At 52.8% G+C, this 7,224-nt stretch overlaps 1 protein-coding gene across 1 annotated transcript in view; it reads left to right on the top strand.

Moving 5' to 3' along the window:
- Window positions 1-70: 70 nt before the first annotated feature.
- The window catches only part of Acan (aggrecan), a 70,813-nt gene continuing 63,659 nt past the window's right edge, over window positions 71-7,224 (top strand). The window contains exon 1 of the mRNA XM_010621044.3: window positions 71-199. The gene's annotated coding sequence lies outside the window, so the exon portion shown is untranslated. The remainder of the gene's footprint in view (window positions 200-7,224) is intronic.

Consider the following 7,224-nt stretch of genomic DNA (forward strand, 5'->3'; position numbering starts at 1 on the left):
CCCAGCCGCCGCCGCTGCGGCCACCGCCCTAGGGGACCTACGGACAGGACGCCGGCAGGAGGAGGGGTGCGCAGCGTCCGCTCACAGTGTCCCCTCCAGTGCGCAGCGAGACCCAGGCCTCCGGGCCCCGAGAGTCCCTCGCCGCCTAGCCGGCTGCACGGGGCTGAAGTTTTTGGAGAAGGGAGCCCAACTCTTCAAGGTAACTGCCACCTTCCCTCCAGGGAAAGGCTCTCTCCCGGCATCCGGCAGAAGTGCTGGGGTGCGCGCCTCGGTGCTGGGGGCTGCGCCTCCTCGGCTGCCTCGGTCTCCCCGCTGGAGCTCCGCATATCCCAGCGGCATCAGCAAAGGAGTTGAGCAAACTTTCCGGCTCCAGCAGACTCAGAGTGAATGGGGCTGAGGAACGCGGGAGGAGGGGCTCTTGTCTCCTCAGCCCAGAATGAAGGAGCAAGGAGCTTTGCGCCAGCCGCATTCCGGGGTGCGTTCAGTTCCTGGGGCGGAAGGATATAGGGATGAGCAGTACATACCTAAGGTCAAGGAAAAGTGAGTTCAAATCTCCGCGGTGCCTCTTTGGATCTGGTGGAGACTTCATGTTACTGAGTCTGTCACCTGGGAATGGGGACTCCCTCTTGGTGGCGGGGTGGGGGGCACGAAATGATGTGGGCAGCAGGCCAGATACCAGCACGTGCCTGAGCAGGGATCCCGCGTCCTTGATCTCTTGGATTAGGGCAGGGCCGCCGGGCACCTGAGGAGGTGGAAAGGGCTGGACGGAGACTGGCAGAACCTGAGGCCGGACAGGGCAAGCCCGGCGCAGTGCTCCAAACATGCCCAGGTCCACCAAAAAGGGATATTCCTCAAGTCAAAAGAGAGAGGGAAGGCCACTTTTCCCCATTCTGGGTTCCTCTAAAATGAAGCCGAGGATGGTGGAGCAGGAACCCTTGCCAACCCTGGGGGTGGGTAGGAAGCTGTCACTGTGTCAGCTGAACCCACACTCTAGGCCAGAGCAAGCTCCGGGGGTGGCAGGCTGCCTCTGGGTGCGAGACAGGCTCCAACCCAAACTTCTCCATCATTATCCTCCTTGCCATCCCGAAGGCAGGGGTTCCAGTAGGGTTTCCTCCTGCAGAAGCACCCGGCGTTCTGGTTGATGTGTGGATCCCGGGTCTGTGGGGGTGGCTGCCAGGAGGCACAGGAGCAGGGTGCAAAGCTGAATTGGGTGAATGGGGTGCTTCCGACCCTGGTGTAGCAGTGGATGCAGTTTGGGGAATGCTGGGCCTCCGAGGCACAGCTGTCACTTCTCATCCCATGACGAAGGCACAGGAGCCCAGAGAGGTGCCATTGACTTGCTAAAGGTGTGGCTGAACAGCAGACACGGGGCGAAGGGCTGGGTTTCCTGAGCCTGTAGCCAGACACTCATCCTGACTGAAGAGTCTAGAAGTCTTCTGGGCTCTGGCTTTATCTCTCTTCCTGGCTTTCTGGGTTGCTGTGGACAAGGAGCAATCCCGTTATCTGTGTGCCATTGGCAGCGTGGTCTCTGAGGTGCTGGGAAGATAGATGGGCGTGTTGGCTGTGGATCGCTGAGCCCGGGAACTGGGGGGGGCGGCAATGGGAGAAAACCTCCCCTGGCTCGACAAGGATGGGAGGTGGGTACGAGGTGTTTCTAATCTGAAAGGCAAACTGCATAAAAAGTTTTAAGGAAGGAATGATCAGAAAGAACAAAATGCTGGAAACTCCAAGATGCTGGAATTATTTGAGTTGTGTTTAATTTAGATACATTTATGTGTAGTTCCTAGCACCAGGGCCTGATGAGATATTCATTCACCTCCCGAGTGCCACCCAGATGCCAGGCTCTGTGCTCATCATGGGTACTCAGTACACAGTACTTGACTCAAGCAAAACACTTAGCTCAGTGCTCACAACCAGACAAGGACTCTACACCTGTTTGATTTTTTTTTTTTAGTACCGGGGATCAAACTCAGATCCTTGTGCTTGCAAGGCAGGTGGCAAAATCACTGAGCTAATTCCCTGGCCCTGATATTGTTATTATATTAAGTAGTCTTCCTTTTCCTAAAATTTTCCATGAAAATCATCCTTACATAATCATACTTACATTGGAATTCTCTCTTTATGTTTGAAAGCCCTCATCACACCCTGCCTGGCTAGCCAACTCCTGCACACATCCCCGTCCCAGGAGTCTCCCCCACTGCATACCAGGGGGCACACTCTGTCCCCACCTGCCCACACCTGGCTGCAGAGGGAGCTCTGGGAGTGCATGGTGCACAAGGCAGACCTAGGTTCAAATCCCAACACAGCCACTCAGTGACTATGTGACTTTGATGAGATTACTGAGTTTCCTTGAGGCTGAGTTTCCTTTTCTCAAAAAGAGGCAAAAAACCTCCAGGAATAGATTTTTGCAAGGATTAAAAGAAGTAAGCTGGGCACATTGGGCATGCCTGTAGCTCAGCACTCTAAGGCTGATCAAGAGGATCTCAAGTTCAAGGCCAGCCTGGGCTACAAAGGGGGACTGTCTCAAAAATAAAACACAAAACAAGACATAATGTGGGTGCCTTGTCTTGCCTTCAGGAGGCCCCACAAATCTGTATTCCTCAGTGACAGCTCTCAGGCCCCCTTGGGATCACAGGCTGTGAACTCAGGTTGGCACAGGTTTGGAATATTCTCTTAAGAGTGTCCCAACTTTCAGTGTGGATATTTTTGAAACAGTGCCTTCTCAAATGGGGTCCTTCCCAAGGTCCTTCTGGTTGGGCACCAGGCTGAGCCAGAGGAAGCCTGCAGGTCTCTGCGTGGAAACCCAGTTTTAGTCTATCTCTGTCTGCAGGTATATCTAAGATAGGATTTGTCCCACTGTAGCCTGTAACACCAATTTAGTGGGGATTTTAATAAAACAGGAAAGAATAAATAAGCTTGTAGTGCATCCCATGTAGCTAAGGGTAACTATTGTTTCTGGAAACTTATTCCCTGTTGTGTATTTTACAACTCTTTGAGAGTATAAATGTTCGTGGTTGGTATATATATGTATATATGTAAATGTATGAAAATTTGATATTTGCATAATGTGTTTCTTGTTGCAAGCTGTGGTTCGAAAAAGTTTGAAAGACACTAGTTGCATGACACATTTCTATCTCTGAAAAGTTCCTGCTTGGTGGCTTCAGGTGGCAGGTACCAGGGTACCCTTGCTGCAACTATACTGACACCTGCCTGACTCTCAGTGACCAGGAGTAAAGCCAGCTAGAGATGGAAGCCTGGGTTATGGATGAAAGGCAAGTTCAAGAAAGAGGACTCAGAGTCAGAGAGGAAGCAAGGCGTTCTGCTTACAAGGGGCTTACAAGGGGTTCTGCTGGCAAGGGGCACTGGAGAGGGGACAGCTGAGTGCTGTCCTGGGAAGGGATCTGAGGGTAGAAGCACATCTTGTCACTGTCTCTACATCTACCCTCTCTCTGTGAAGGGGTCTGGGCACAGCGTAAGGGCTGGAGAGGGAGCAGGAGTGCAGTAAGAGGACCAGAGAGCGGAGGAATTTGCAGGGAAACCAGTAAAACAGTTCCTTTTTTCAAAAGTTGAATCCAGGGCAAGAACGGAAATATGTGAGTTTACTTTTAAAAAACTCAGAGCCTCCTTGTAAGCAGTGGAGTGAGTGTGTGTGTGTGTGTGTGTGTGTGCACTGGAGGGCGGGCCCTGTGGGCTGGCTGGGGTGTGTGAGAGGCGAGTTTGCTCCCTCTCAATGGCCTTACAGTGTATCCTAAAGAAGCTTTTTGTTAAACTCATGAATAGGTGGATTTGGGGTGTGTGATGTTGGGCATCACGATTTGGATATTTGGTTACCTTTGAGGTTACATGTTTTTCATTTTAAGATGTCCACCCAAAAAAGGAGCTATGTCTCTGATTTTGCAGAGAGGGGCTGACTGTCTCAGTAATTGATTTGATTTGAGGGGTGAGAGTAAGAAAGGGAAAGACAGGACAAGGCACCCAGCAGTGCCCGGCCTGGGGACAACCCTTCTTCAGCTCCTGGGCCTCTGGCTCTACCCAGACCAGATGCCCAGGGTTTCAGGGCCTGTGATGACCCTTAACACATCACAAAGGGGTCTCCAGAGCCAAAGAAGGGAAGGACTGTAACCTAGGCCACTCTGGAGCAGATTGGTGGGGATGTGCATGAGAATCTAGATGTTCAGGCCCTCATCCTAGAACACTCTGTGTCCACAGAGACCATTCATTCATTCACCTTTCAGTAGTACTTGCTGCTCATGAGGTATTATGCTCAGTGTGGTCTGCACAGCAAGAACAAACCGGTTCGTTCTTCTTGCCTTCTGCCTGTGCCTTCCACCATCTAATGTAGAGATGGGGCTGTGATCAACTTGACCCTGACCCTTCATTTCTGTAAAGCAGTTGTTCTCAGTTGAGGGTTCTTTGGCCTCCCAGGAAACTCTGGGCTGCATCTGGAGATGTTTTTGCATTTTTCATTGTCGCCACATTGGGGAGGGTCACACTAGCATGCAGGGGAGAGAAGCAGGAGACTGCCAAACATCTCAGGCTGGACAGGACGCCCCACACCGCCACAGACACAGAGTAGATTATGCAGCCCCAAACATCAGTCATGCCAGGGCTGAGGAATGGCCCCACCTTCCTTCCTCCGTGGGTCTGGCCTTGCCTGATTGTGTGCAGCAGCAGGAGGATGATAGGGGGAGGGTGACAGTGCGAGTGAGGATCTGGAAGACAGTGAAGAGCAGACACCAACTGCAAAGGGAGAAAGGGCAGGGCCCTGGGGTCCTGAGGAGAGGCCTAGGATGCAATTCCAGCTGTGTGCTCTTGGGCACCATGCCTCCTCCTCTCGACCTGTTTCTGCATCTGTGAAATGGACTTGTGAGGCAATGTGAGGGTTCAAGATAAAACCAAGAAAGAACCTGGCACACAGTAAATCTACAGTGAAAAGCAGATGTTATTATTATCTTTGAGGCCTTTCAAGGCCCTGCTACGGATAGTTACAGCATCAGCAGGTGTGGACATGTGATCTTGAAGCCAAAGAAGTTTGCTGTTTGGGGCAGGGTTGCCATAGTGATGCCTGGTGCTGATGGGGTGGGGCAGCATCTCCCGCACACAGCCCAGCAGGAATGAGAAAAGCCAGGAGGACTTGCTCCTCCAGTGAGAGCCTGGGACCTCCAGGGTGAACAGAGGGAGGAGGACCACCGGACATAGAATGATGGGACCTGGGCATTGACTCTGTGATAAAGAGGAGAAACCAAATCTCCTGCTATAGGTCAGGATCCACTGAGACCCTATGGTCTGCAAAGGTCCCTTGTGGTGGCAGTGCCTCAAGCCAAGGCTGGGGCCTTTTATTTTTTTGGTGTGTGCTGTACCTAACCCAGGGCCAACCACAGGCAGAGAATAGTCGAATGAATAAATGATGGACGGATGGATGGATGGATGAACAGACAGCTGCACTCCAAATTCCTTTCAGTTCTTGACAAGGAGAGGACCAGTAACACCCAGATGGGAAGTACTTCGCTTCGCCCCACCTCCGTGCCTGGTAGGGTAGGGCTAGGGCTAAAGAAGCAGGGAGGGACCACTGGTTCCCAAAAAGCACTGGGTCTGGATACAGCTCGGGACAGCAACGCCCTCTGGAGGATACTGAAGATACAGCAGTCGTGCTGTGCGGGCCCCAGAGACAGAAAGGCTTAACCAGGATCAGGAGCCAGAGACTTACTATCTCCCTGCAGACACCTCATGGAATGCTTTCATTTTCCTGTCTGGGGATTAGAGTTACAATAAACCAAGCCCTGTGGATTTGGGTAGGTCATCAAGTGCCCCTGAGCCTCCATTTTATAGGGTCATAAGACAGAGCAGCAAGGGACTTAGGGGTCACTATGCTGCCTCCATTATGCAGTAGGGGAGACTTGGCCTTGGTGGAGGCAGTCCATGGGCTGCTCTTGGCAGAGACTTCACCTCTGGCTCTGAGTGCCTCCCTTCACACCAAGGCCATGTGCAAATCAGCTAAAGGAACTGGCAGGTCACGGAAACCCTGTGCCATCTGATCAGAGCCCAACCTCGGACAAGCTTAGCCCTGGGTCCCACCCTTTGTGTGCCTCAGAACCACCTTCTCACTCTACCCTCCAAGTCCTTGCTGTCCCCAGGCCACTTCTGGGGAGAAAGCCCTTCACAAAAGACATGTCCAAGTAAGGGAACCCAGTCTCCCTTTGAGGGCCTGGCTTCTGTGTCCCGGCCGCCACCCTGGGTATGGGTCGGGGTTTCCCAGCAAAGCATGGCCCCTTAGCCTGACCTCTACTTCATTTCTGCCTGTGTGCCCGGATGCTCAGGGGAACTTCTGGATTTTAGGGTAACTCGGGGACGTGTTGGATGCTTTTCATCTTTGTAAGCCCCTGGTGAGGGAGCCTGGGGACTGTCATGGGAGATGGCCTTTGGTCCTAGAATCAGAAGCAGCTGAGAAGCTCTTTAAAAATACAGTGCCCGAGAGTCTGCTTCGTGAGAAGGGGTGAGGCAGGACGCCACTGCTGGAATCGCCCAGGGTGACTACCAGTTATGAGCCTGATTTAAACCCCAAACAGCTCATCTTGGAGCTCTTCCTCCAGCTCTGCATCTTGGGGTCACTGGACTTCCCCTCCCTGAAGTCCAGACTCCCACCTTCTGACCATTTACCCCTGGGGCGGTGAGAGGGTCAAGGCCTGTTCTCCCTGTCTCCTCGCTCCTGCTGAGATGGCCCTGGTTCCGTACCGCAGCTGCTCCTGACCTTGGATTAAAGTACATTTGTCCCTCAGAGCTAGGCTGGGCTTCCCCAAAGTGGCTTCTCTAGAATATGCCACGCACGGGCAGGGAGTACACATATAAAGGGCTCCACTCTTCCCCGGGAAATTCTGGGCTCAGCAAAATGAAATGGGCCCCTTTGCTCCTGGAAGGCTGGAAGCCACCATGGGGATTCAGTGACAGAGGTGACCAAGGAGCTCTTCTTTCCTATTGTGGATTGAAGGACTCTGAAGATATAGAGGAGGCGATCAGCCAGGTCTGATCTTGCAGCAAGAATAGGGGGTTGTGACGGGCCCCGGGGGACAGGGACCCCATTGGGTCAGGCTGAAATCTTCAACCTCAGAGGCAGCCCTGAGCCCCCAGCGACTTCCCCCACCTCAGAGCCACTGGGCCCTGGGTTCTTTTCATACCAACAGCCTCCTATTTAAAGGCTGGCCTGGTGGATGCTCATTTTAGTTTTAC

This window comes from Fukomys damarensis, unplaced genomic scaffold (assembly GCF_012274545.1).
Source record: "Fukomys damarensis isolate Sample0158 unplaced genomic scaffold, DMR_v1.0_HiC HiC_scaffold_7, whole genome shotgun sequence".
Taxonomy (NCBI): Eukaryota; Metazoa; Chordata; class Mammalia; order Rodentia; family Bathyergidae; genus Fukomys; species Fukomys damarensis.